At 35.8% G+C, this 12,756-nt stretch overlaps 1 long non-coding RNA gene across 1 annotated transcript; it reads right to left on the bottom strand.

Annotated features, from left to right (window-relative positions):
• Positions 1 to 3,729: 3,729 nt before the first annotated feature.
• On the bottom strand, positions 3,730 to 11,854 carry LOC105534265. Its single transcript, XR_001005243.1, has 3 exons — positions 11,768 to 11,854; positions 6,936 to 7,013; positions 3,730 to 6,631 (listed from the first exon to the last, which is right to left on the bottom strand). It is a non-coding gene; the product is annotated as an uncharacterized LOC105534265 (long non-coding RNA).
• Positions 11,855 to 12,756: the final 902 nt, after the last annotated feature.

Here is a 12,756-nt window from a genome sequence, read left to right as displayed (position 1 = left end):
CTGATCATTAGAGAAATGCAAATCAAAACCACAATGAGAGACCATTTCACAACAGTCAGAATGGCTATTATTAAAAGTCAAAAATTGGCTGGGTGTGGTGGCTCTTGCCTGTAATCCCAGCACTTTGGAGGGCTGAGGCTGGTGGATTGCTTGAGCACGAGAGTTTGAGACCAGCCTGGGCAACATGGAGAAACCTCATCCCTACAAATATAAAAAATCAGCCAGGCACAAGCTTGTAGCCCCAGCTACTCACGAAGCTAAGGTGGGAGGATCGCTTGAGCCCAGGAGGCAGAGGTTGCAGCGAGCCGAGCTCACACCACTGCACTCCAGCCTGGGCCAGAGTGAGACCCTGTCTCAAAAATAATAAAAGGTAACTAAATAAAAGTCAAAAAATAACACATTCTGGAGAAGTTGTGTAGAAGGGGACACTTATACACTGTTGGTGGGAGTGTAAATTAGTTGAACCATTGTGGAAAACAGTGTGGCGTTTCCTCAAACACCTAAAAACAGAAATACTATTCGACCTAGCAATCCCATTACTGGGTATATACCCAAAGGAAAATAAATCGTTCTATCCTAAAGATGCATGCATGTGTTCACTGCAGCGCTCTTCCCAACAGAAAAGACATGGAATCAACCTAAATGCCCATCAGTGGTAGACTGGATAAAGAAAATGTACATAGGCACCATGGGATACTATGCAGCCATGAAAAACGAATGAGATCATGTCTTTTGCCGGGACAGGGATGAAGCTGGAGGTAATTATCCTTCGGAACCTAATGCAGGAACAGGAAACTAAATACTGCATGTTCGTACTTATAAGCAGGAGTTAAAAGAACAGAACACATGGACACATGGAGGGGAACAACAGACAATGGGGCCTACCAGAGGGTAGAAGGTGGGAGGGGGAGGATCAGGAAAAATAACTAATAGGTACGAGACTTAATACCTGGGTGATGAAATTATCTGTATAACAAACCCCTGTGACACGAGTTTACCTACATAACAAACCTGCACATGTATGCCTGAACTTAAAAGCTAAAAAAGAATCAGCAGCTCTGCAAGGGCAGGTGTTTTCCTTTCTCCTCTACAGCTTCAATATGCTGGCTTTGCCCTCAGGCTAGATCCCTTCCAGGTCCAAATGTGGCTATAGCAGTTTCAATCATCACATTCAGGCAAAATAATGTCCACAGGCAAAAAGTCTCCGGCAAGGTCTCCTTGGGAGTGAAGGAACTTTCCCCAGAAACACCCTCAGCAGAGTTCCCTCACGTCTCCTTTGCCAGGATGGAGTCCCACGACCACTTCTAAAGCAATTACACCCAAGGTGACAGGGCTGGGATAACGTCCTACTTCCCTAAGCCACGAGGAGGGGGAAAGCAAAGTTACTCCTCAATATCCCAGCCAGGAAGCAGCAGGGATGCTGGAGAAGCAATCACCAGTGTCTTAGTTTCATCATTACTAACATTTGAGTGCACACCTATGTTCACTACAGGCTCCTAACATTTCCCCTAGAGTAATTCTTTCCCACTGGGTCAAAATGAATCCCAGAGCAGCAGTTTTGTTACTTCTGGTAACCTAATGGGATGGCATTATCAGCAAGTCAAGAGTTAATCGGACTCTTAGCAAATAAGATATCCAGGAAGGTCTTTTATAGCCCAACTACTGCATCCCTACCATGTCTCGTCTCCGTGTTTTCCTGTTGCAGATTCAGAACAGAAATCCATAGCCTTAATCTGATGAAGAAAAGTACAATATAACCCAACCATCATATTTTTGTCTTTTCTCATCAGTATTCACATACTCATTTACTTTCCCTCTCAGGTCTAAGTTCCTTTTGTGTATTCTTGATGTATAGTAGTTTCCCACCTTTATTAGACCCGTTTCTTTTGAACAGTGTAATTTTTGTACTCTAGTAACAAGTAGCATCTCAGATTTTGACAGTCATGTTTACGGCCTTATGTTAACATGTCTAAGCTCTATGTAGGACCTGGTACCTCGTATATACACATCTGGAGCTGTGTCATTACTGGGTCCCCTACTTTCCTTCTATTCTAGAGCTTATTTTTCAGATCTCCCCACTCATCTTCCTTTTAAACGAACCCAGCATCATCCACATTTTCTCTGGCCTCTTCATAAGCTACTTTCATAAAGTTTAGAGTATATGTCGATGCCCAGCACTTTATTTCCAACATAAGGCCTTCTGACAGGTTTGCTAACTTACAAGAGTTCTCGGACAAAGCAGTGCTCTAAATATTTATTTTAAAATAATCCTTACAGCAACTCTCTAAACTACGTGTTAATTTTTATATATGAAAAAACTGAAGCTCAGATATTAAGTAACTTGTTCAAAGTCACCCAGAACAAAGCCAGGCTTGAGTCCAAAGTCCAGCTATTCTTCTGGTTTTCTGAACTCTGAGGACTGAAGAACCGTATCAGTCAAAATGTAGATGTGTTAAAATTATCAGACTTAAAAAAAATGCTACTGAGAAACACTGGGGGAGAGTGGCACCCTAACTAATGGAACCCAGGTGAGTGATGCCCAGGGAAAACCATGTGATAAGGAAGAAGGACATAAGGAGAACCATGCTCCAGCATGCAGGGAAAAAGAAAAACTATCTTATCTGGCAGACAACTGAGAATTGGCCAACTTCCGGTATGTTCCTACAAGAATTCTGAGGGTCTCGCTCTGCTACGGCTTGTCCCAGTTCCCCTCTAGGTTCTGCTACCTCCTTTTATTATTTAACTATAGCAAAGTTTCTCCCACTTCATTGTAAGACTTCCCTTACATCAAATAAGCTTCAAGAACATGTGTAGAAAATAAAAGATATCAAATAATGTTTGAATGTATAATTACCACATTCTAAAACCAGCCAGACTCTTGGCCTAAGACTTCTAACAACAAACCACTTCCAGAGCCAAGTTAGAAAATGTGTTTACCCAACTCCTTTTTTATTGGTTGACTCACATGAAAGAGATGGGCATTTCCTTTCCCCAAATGGGAACTTACTATGCCTACTCCCTATTTCTTGAAAGCTGTCATTTTGAAAAAGAGGAATATGAAAAATATTAAAAGACAAACATCTGACATCACTGTCGAAGACTACAAATAATGTAGTAAGTGAAATTGGTTTTCACATTTTAGTCCTGGCTTAAACTCTTGATATTTAAGAATGAGGTGTTTCTCACTTAGTTTTATCCATGATCTCTTTCAGAAGTCAACCGTCTCCTGTGCAAAAAGGCTCATAGAAGCCGCTGCCTTCTGAAGAAAGCACACCAACTGGCGGGGGTCAGGGTAAACCAGGAGTCACACCCAACCACCAACTGCTCACGCCCAAGAACCCCACCCTACCCTGGCCACAGAAACTGTGCCTAGACTCCTGCACAGCCTGCAGCTGTGTTTCAATTATAGCTGTGTTTGTAATCACAGGTCACGTGCCCCACCCCAATCACTCCATTTGGCTAACAAGTGCCCACATTACAACACACAAATGGAAAAAAAACTGGAATGCTCGCAAAAGTTACAAATAAAAACGATATGAAGGCATATTAAATTTTGGCTGATACTTCTCTTTGATTTTGCTAAACCACAGCAGAGTAAAGGCTGGCCCAATGTTGAATTTTACTGAAGAGTATCATAAACTGAAGAAAGAAAAAAAGACAAAAACAGTAGTGAAATAAAGAATAGGCAAATATACCAGAATTATGAATGGAAGTCATTCTAGAGAATTATTCTACAACAGATGAAGTTTTAATTTCTTTTCACATTAAACATTGCTTACCACAATCAGCTAACAGAAATTACTGTAACATTGGTCACGATGACTTCATAAAACTAAAGATAGATGTTATGCGGAAACTTCATTTAATGTGAATGGTAACGTTAGATACTGTATTTTTTCATGGCAAAATACAACTTATCTTGAAGAGAAAGCAAATAGTTCAGATCAGGGAGACATGCTAAGGTTTTAATAAAGAAAAGCTTGGCCTCATCCGGAACACTTAACAAAGTTCAGGACAAATTAGATAAAAGAGATGAGTGAGACACCAGCGTTAGGCAGGGACATAGGCTCATCATTCAGGCTTTATGTACATTACTGGATCTATGCAGCTCTCACTTTTAGATAAGCACGCTGTACTTTTGGCAGAGGGATCTTCAAAAGTAGCCTTGGATATGAGGAATCGTATTTTAACCACCAGGCAGTCCAAGAAATTATTTTTAAAGGGGCAGCTGAGTATTTTCACGTATATACTATTAAGGCATCTAAATTTTTGGTGTTTTCAGTATATACTTTTACTGCTACTTTTTATTTTTTTTCATGTTGTACAACTATGATATTAGGTATTAAGCGACATAATTCTTTCTCTACTAGTGAACCAGTTTATCTCACTTAGCAAACTCTAAATTGATTGAAATATATAATCTGAGAACACACAGAAAAATATATTGAAAAACCAATAGAGATTTTTAAACATCATAAAAACTCAATCTTAATTAACTGATAGTCTTTAACTTAAAAAAAGAGTAATTAGAATGAAAATAAGTATTAAAAATAATTACCAGTAGTTTGTTTTACAAAAGAATAGAGCCATAAATTGTTTTAATTGCCCAATTAAGCAACTACCAGATTCTTTAGTCAACACTAACAGAATTCACATTTCAGCTAGTCAACAAAGCATATATTTAACATCTCTTGAATATAACATTTTAGTGATAACACAGACTACATAATTCTATCCATTGTTGTGACTGTATACAAATTAACCATGTTAAATATCAAAGATACATTGGGAATACTCCCCAAACCAACAACAGAATATTAATTAAATGAATTTTAAAAGCTTAAGAAATAAAAGTAGAAAACATGAATGAGACAGTGCTTTAACAATTATTGACCTAATCAAGACCTTTAAAATTACCACCAAAATGCACTATGATTTTTTTTTTTATTTAGTTTACAGGAAGAATCTATAAGTACAGGTTGCAGAAAGAAAATGTTTAGTGCTATTTACATTCGTTTTAAAACTCTGCTCTATACAAATTTAATTCTGATCAGTATGAACAATATTTTCGTAGATCTACTGCGTATAAAGCCTTTTCATCAAAGCATTAACAATGAATAAAATAACCTGATTACATTTAAACAACGCTGACCATTTGAAACCATTTACATTTAATGTTTTTAAGGGCTGTTGACACTTAGTAAGTACAGAATGTAATGCCAGCCTGTAACTTCATTTTTATAAAGGCTAAATTTATTTATATGGAATATTGTTCTATATACTACAAGCCAATCTATATTTTAAGTCCTATAGTTAGGTATTTTATAAGTCTTTTATTAAATATATTCTACACATATTTGTAATTTCACCCAGGAAGAATTTCTTCCCAGTGAAAAAATATAAAATCTTTCATATTTTTACAGGTTTAGATGAAACTAGCTCATGCTTTAGTGCTGTGCAAATTGTTTTTAGCATATCAATCTTTAAATTATTGGTATGAAATAAAAGAAAAAGTGGCATTCTTAATTGTGTATGCCATAAAAATCAGCTTTTGACTTTAATACAATTGCAAGCACTAATATCAAATGCAAACTATATAAAGAAACAAAATTAGTACTATGGAGTTTTTCTTTTTAAATTTTAAGAATTCATTTGAACTCTCTAAGGAGTAAGAATGACACTGGATGTGATTACAAATGAATGATAATTATGGAAAATTTCAATTCACTGATATTCAAATACGTAAAATTGATCAATGAGGTTTTCTAATATTTCTGCACAATAAGGAAAGCCGATGAGTGACTGGAACTACCCTCCCACATTAAGGCTAGGAGACGCACTCTCACCCCTTCTTGTGCTGTCTAAACAAGCGCTCAGTTACTGCAGGACTCAAGAGTGCATGTCTTAAAGGGAAAAAAATCAGTTTCATCAGCCCTCTACTGAGTGCTTTAAACAGGCACATTTTGTTTTTTCATTTGTTGCAGTGAAAAGAGTCACACTCAGTTTAGTATTCTGTGCCAGTGCAGCCACCACGGCTGACTTTGGTAGAATTCACCCAACATTTTTGTTTCTTTTCCATTTTTTCCTCTCAAGTTGGCCCAGTAATTAACTTCATTAATTGCTGAGTGTCTTCCAGTGTGGAATTGTATATGTAAGTATTTCTAGGTACCATAAACTGTTATAAATTCTGCTGATGGGCAAAATAATGCCAATCTTTTTAGTGCAAATTGTATTTGGAACACTTGCTTTATTAGTTCTGATGATGAAAATTTTGTGGCAGCAAAATGGTTTCTGCTACGAAAGATAACTTGTTAACTTTTCCCCTGGAGATTGACATTCAAAAACCAGTATGTTTTAAAACAGCTCAACATAAAAAGAGGAGAAATAAAAAATCAGAGTGAAAAATGTTCTTGGTGCTTTTACTTTCATGAGAAAAGAGGACAGTGTTCATGTGGTCATTCAGTTCCATGGGCTTACAGCAGACTGTTCTGAACGGTTTCTCAAGCAATGGCGGGTCTTTTCTGTCCCAGCAGCATGAAAGACAAAGACTATATCACATCACACTAGGCAGACAGTGTTTACAGGATTACACAACAATTACTCTCGCCAGTCTTCTCACGATTCCTCTGACCTAGGGAAAATGAAGAAGGGCCTCGTTTATAAAAATTCTAGAACTGGAGGGGAAAAGGGGCTAGGCAATCAAGTATAGGAAGCAGTAGTTTTGCGTTTTTAAAAATGTTTGCATTTTTCAAAATTAAGAAGCTGTAATAAATGTTCTTTTAATTTTAGCATGTTTCAAAAATGTCTGGTTATTTGCTTGACAATCTCTATTCACAAACTATGCAAACTTCCTTTCCCTCAGAATCTCCAAGAAAAACCCAGCAAATGCCTGTCTTTGTGCCTCAACTGAGACACTTTTCCAGTGCATGGCTTACCTTGAGAGTTTGGCTCTGGCAATGTCTCTCTGGCCACCAAATGCATCACTGTTGTTTTGCCAAAAGGAAGTTTTAATGCTATGTGAAAAGCAAAAGATGATTAGTTACACATATATCAACCTATTAAAATCACTATCCAGATTTAAAACCATTTTAAAAATTGATTGCTTTTTTTGACTTCTTTAACAGATTGAACTTCTTAACTCAGAGTACCTTCACAAAATTAGATTAATATTATCAGAAATAACATTTAAAATTTAAAAATTTTTTGCAGTTATATAGCCATTTGCTTGACACATTTATCCATATTATTTAAGAAATGATAAAAGAAAAAAATATGTAATTGGCTAATATCAGAGGCTACCTTTAGAGGAGAAAGGATTAAATTTTTTTTTAAAAATACTCTTTCTATATTAAAGTTTAGATTAAGAGATATTCATTTCTAAATCTAATTACCTGTCAATTGTCTAATAAAATTACTGCACTGAACAGGCTACTATGATGTAGAAATGCAAGAAACAAACTTGATTTTAAACATTTATTCTCATCCCTGTATTCGTCCATTAGAAAAGAATTTTCTTAAAAAGATTAGGTTAAAATAATCACTGTCTTGGCGTTATCAATAATCACTGTTTCCTAATCAAGTCTTTATAACATGTTTTCACTCATAAATTTAATAAATTTTATCATGAAATATTTCAGGCATAGAATACACACCCATGTCCACTAAGGCAAACACAAACACTGAGTTTCATGGTAAATCCCTTTGTTACTCTGTGTATAAAATTAGAAGCAGCTGGTATATTTAGCTTCTAGAACTGTTTCTATAGTTGTCATGTTTTAGTTCTGACACCTCAAATTACCCTGTCTTCAAAAACTACAAACTGAAGTAAGGCCAAAGATCATTACTTAGCAATAATGACCCTCCAGCTCCCTGTTTTTAAAACTTGCTCTATAGGATGATGGTTACCATGCAGATTTTAAAAAGAATCCTAATTATCTTCAACACTGGTACTATTTCATATGTTTAAGGTGAGTTCCCATCTTATTTAAAGTTGGCCAGCCATTATTTGGTCTACACTTTTAACCTCTGATGTTCAAATGAAGCACGATGGCCCATAAATACACAACGAAAAAAGGGAGGCTTTTAGAATAACTTCCTAGGCCTGACTTAAATTAAAATGTAAATAAGACTTTATGTTATGAAAAATTTCACTAAATATTTGGGAAAGCTTGATCAACATTTTAAACCTTGAACTGAACTTAAAATGCACACATACCAGGCTGCATATCATTCTCATACCTTCAAACCTTGAACTGAACTTAAAATGTGCACATACCAGGCTGTGTATCACTCTCATATCCGTCTTCCGGGCTCTAGTAAGACAGACCTGGATTAAAAATTTTCATCTCTGCTGCTTCCAACTGTGTAACTCTCAGCAAGTTACTTACCCTCTAAGCTTCTGTTTCCTCAACTAAACCGGAGATACTAATTCTATTACATGCCCTTTGTAGCTGTGTCCATTAAATCAAACAATCCAAGCAAACTGCTTTGCCCAGAGCTTGGCACAAAGAAAGCATTCAGTATATACTACCATCATCATTTTGAGATAGCAAGGAAAATGAATCTGAGAAAAAAGGTAGGTGAACTGAGATATAAATGTAAAAACACGTCAGACAGGCCTGGAAAGTTCCCAAGAGGCTTACCATTTGAAGTTACAAATGTAATGTGTGGGAGCTATTATTTTTTCTTCTTCATCTGAATTTTAACTAGAAATAGTAGGTATTGATGTTAATAACATTTAAAAATGTGAAAGAAGAGGAATGCCAGAATCTAAAATGCGTTCTCTTCCTTTCACTGTGGACGCTTCTGCTTTCTCCTATGACACAGTACAATATCCAGAATAGAGGTTTTCAACCTTTAGAGTACATAAAAATCACCCAGGAATTCAATTCTGTAGTAAAATCAGGAGACGCGGGTTGGGGAGAGAGGGCGTGCAGAAATCTGTATTTTAAAATAAGTATCCTAGATGAGCCTCATGCTCATTATTTCAGAACCACATTTTGGGAAATGCTAATCTGGGCCATACTGAATGCCAAAGCTTTAGCTGATCATCTTCTTCACCCTCTGATTAACAAGGCTGCTGTCACACTTTTCCTTTAATGAAATGAAACTCTATATGACTATATAAAGGTTCTAGTTCAAAAAGGGGGATTCAGGGCTATGTTTTAAGACATTTGATAACTGAACATTTCAATCTGAAACTTAACTGAACCAGAAAATTTCAAGAATGGCAGAGAATGCTCTGGCTTCCCACTTTAACTGTCCACATAATGGCTGAATTCCACCCATGGCTGTATACCCACTACTTCGTGGTCATCCACTGCTTGACCACCACCTATAACAAAGATCTCACTAACTTTCCCTGGCAGTCTAGTCTTTCTTTAGGTAGTTCAATGTGTTCACATGTTCTTTCCTATATTGAATAGAAAACTGTCTTTGATTTCCAGTTATTGATCCGAAGTCTAATTCACAGGGCTACACAGAGCAAGTTCTAGGGCCATACAAAGCCTTCTTCCACACAGGCCACTCAAATATTTATAGATGGTTGCATTTCTCTGTGCGCTATCTTCTTTATTATTCACATTGAAGAACACAGGGATGCTAAAAAGAAAAACTGAGACCCAAAAGACAAATAGTTGATTATCGTTATCCAAACTTGCTCAAACATCCAGTTATAATTATTAACGCAGAGGTCCAGGCCATGCTTCTACGCTAGAGATAGTTTATTGTTTTTGAAAAGAAGGACAGCAATACAGAATGACAATAATAATTATATAAGTCAATCTGGTAATTATTCTAAAACAATTTCAAAAAAAATACTGGTAAAAAATATACTTTAGTGGGAATGAATCAATAATTTTGATTTTTAACACAAATTCTGTGAGCTTTAATATGAAGTTCAAACTCTGAGGTCACAACAGAAAAGATAATTAAGGAATGGACTTGGTGGGAAATTGCTCACATAGATCAATACTCAAAAGGGAAATGGAGTATTTCAAGGTTCACTCATATAATCAATAGATTAAATTCAACCATCATTTACCAATTTTTTTTTTTTTTTTTTTTTGAGACGGAGTCTCGCTCTGTCTCCCAGGCTGGAGTGCAGTGGCCGGATCTCAGCTCACTGCCAGCTCTGCCTCCCGGGTTCCCGCCATTCTCCTGCCTCAGCCTCCCGAGTAGCTGGGACTACAGGCGCCGCCACCTCGCCCGGCTAGTTTTTTGTATTTTTTAATAGAGACGGGGTTTCACCGTGTTAGCCAGGATGGTCTCGATCTCCTGACCTCGTGATCCGCTTTCAAGGTTCACTCATATAATCAATAGATTAAATTCAACCATCATTTACCAATTTTTAATTCACGGAAGATCTTGTATGAGCCATAATTTTAAAAAGACCAGAACATGGTCCCACCCTTAATGAATGTACAATATAGCCCAGGAGCTAACAGTCAATTCTTACACAAAGAGCATTAAGAGTCGGTCCATCTATTTATACAAAAGCTATAAAAAAAGCTACAAATCAAAAAAGCTCCATTTTAAAGTGCCAGATATCTTAGTAGATAGAAGCATTTTTTAGACCAGTTATAAAACTACTAGTGAAACTCAGTGTGAGATTATAGCCTGAAATGTTTTATTCACTTGACACTGTGATAAAATCATTTGCATTCATCTACTTTAGCCCTTATTGCCCAGGATTTTTACCAGTGCATTTGATCTGTTTGTCCTATGTAATACTAGAGCAACCTGAAGGGAGAGCTTCTGTCTTACTCTACTGGATTCCCAAGTGCTTAGCACAGTACTGGCACATAAGAATTTAATAAATACATGCTGAATGAATGAATGCAAACATTCTACCTTTAAGGAAAAACAGATTATATATTAGGTTTAGAGGAAAAAGTCAGACTATATTTAATGAAATATATATTTAGATAGATCGTTTAATTTGCCTATACATTTCCAAATATCTGAATATATTTGAAATACCTATTTTCAAAACTAAACAAATCCTGTTGATGGTAGAAAATGTACCCCATAAGGGGGCACTATTGAGCTACATTTCTCCAGTCATATATAAAGAATAATAATAGCTAACAATTAAGGTGTTTACTATGTGCCATGCATGTAAGCACTTTGAATATATAAAGTAATTTACCCTTCTTAACCTCTGAGGTAGGCACTATGGTAATTCCACTTTACTGATGAGGAAACTGGAACACAGGTTGGTTAAGTCACTTGCCCAAGGTTTACACAGCCAGTAAGTAGTGCAGCTAATACAACTTAAATAGTCTAGTTCCAAAATCTTTTCTTTCAACTATTACGCTAAAATGCTGCTCTAATGTCAGTCACTTACTTTATTCTCACATGATTAGCAACTATATCAGGTAGGAACACCTGAAAACATCCCTTCATATATTTGAAAACTATCATAAATTTTTCCTAGTTTGTGTGTCCAGTCTTAAGTTTAAAATACTATATCTGAATTACATTATTTGGAAATATAATAATATTACATTTAAAAAATAGTAGGTATAGAATTCTATCTATACTGGGATAGAGTTTATTTTACAAGGTAGTAGACACTTATTACAGTCCTAAAATTAAATTTAACAGAATACACAATGTGAAGGAGTAGGCATACCAGAAGTAGGCAAAATTCATAGTTTGAATTTGTCTTTTTTTTTTAGTAAATTCAAAGACATTAGCATTTAAAACAAACGAATCATGCTACCATGAGACCGACATGAAATCCCACTACAAAGGTGGCTGTTACCTCCTAATGTGACATTTCCATGTAGAAATCGCCCTTGATAAATGAGTCGTAGAATATTTGGACTGCTGACCTGCTCTTCTTCCCAGTCTGAAAAGAATCCAGTGAACTGGTTAGGTATATTCTAACACGTAATTAACGTACTACTATATTGTTTTAAAAATTCAGATTCAAATCAGTTAGAGTACAAAGAAGGCCCTCGGAGCTTCCTACTATTAGAAACAGTCACTATTCATATGTTCACTGCAACCCTAGTTCTTGCTTATTCTTCTTAAGTAGCAAGAGCTGCAAAAAGACTCATTTTGCTTCTTAAAGAATACTAAAATGTACCAAACTGTAGTCCCCAAGTTTAAAGTTAATACAAACGAGTTGGGAAAGACCTACCAAGTAAAAACAAATACCATTTTAAAATTAATTTAAATTACCAGTAATTAACAGATAATATTATAATGTTCCAACATTTGTACCTGTTAAAATGTACATTTAAGGCTAGAAAACAGCAGGTTTAACAAATATCTAAAAAACAGTTAATATATTGATATTAAGAATAACAAAAAAACTGTGTTTACTTTTGGATAATGTTGATTTATTATCTTATTTTCTATCTGAAGTCAGTTAGTAAACATTAGAGAAGATACAACTTTAGTTCACCTCACCCAAAATGAAGACTTGGAAGAAACTGAAAAACTAATATATATTAGAAGGTACTGTACAAACATGAAAACTTAGAAAGGTGTACACACAAAGAAAATCAAAAGACAAACTGGTAGGTAGAATGGGTAAAAGATTATTTAACTTCAGCCTATAATTTATGTAATAGTAAAAGATGGAAGCCACTCCATTAAAATAAAGGTTTAAGGACACTAGTGTTATGATAGGGTAAAGGGTTGGTAATTTTCATGAGCTTGTAGATGTAACAATTTAAGCCTTGAGTTTATTAATGATCTGAGAATTCCTTTGTCTTTTTTGTCAACAATTCTCACGTGTTTGTT

The sequence above is a fragment of the Mandrillus leucophaeus genome, unplaced genomic scaffold (genome assembly GCF_000951045.1).
Source record: "Mandrillus leucophaeus isolate KB7577 unplaced genomic scaffold, Mleu.le_1.0 Scaffold1324, whole genome shotgun sequence".
Taxonomy (NCBI): domain Eukaryota; kingdom Metazoa; phylum Chordata; class Mammalia; order Primates; family Cercopithecidae; genus Mandrillus; species Mandrillus leucophaeus.
The sequence above is the reverse complement of the archived record's forward strand: the minus strand, read 5'-3'. Positions and strand labels throughout refer to the sequence as shown.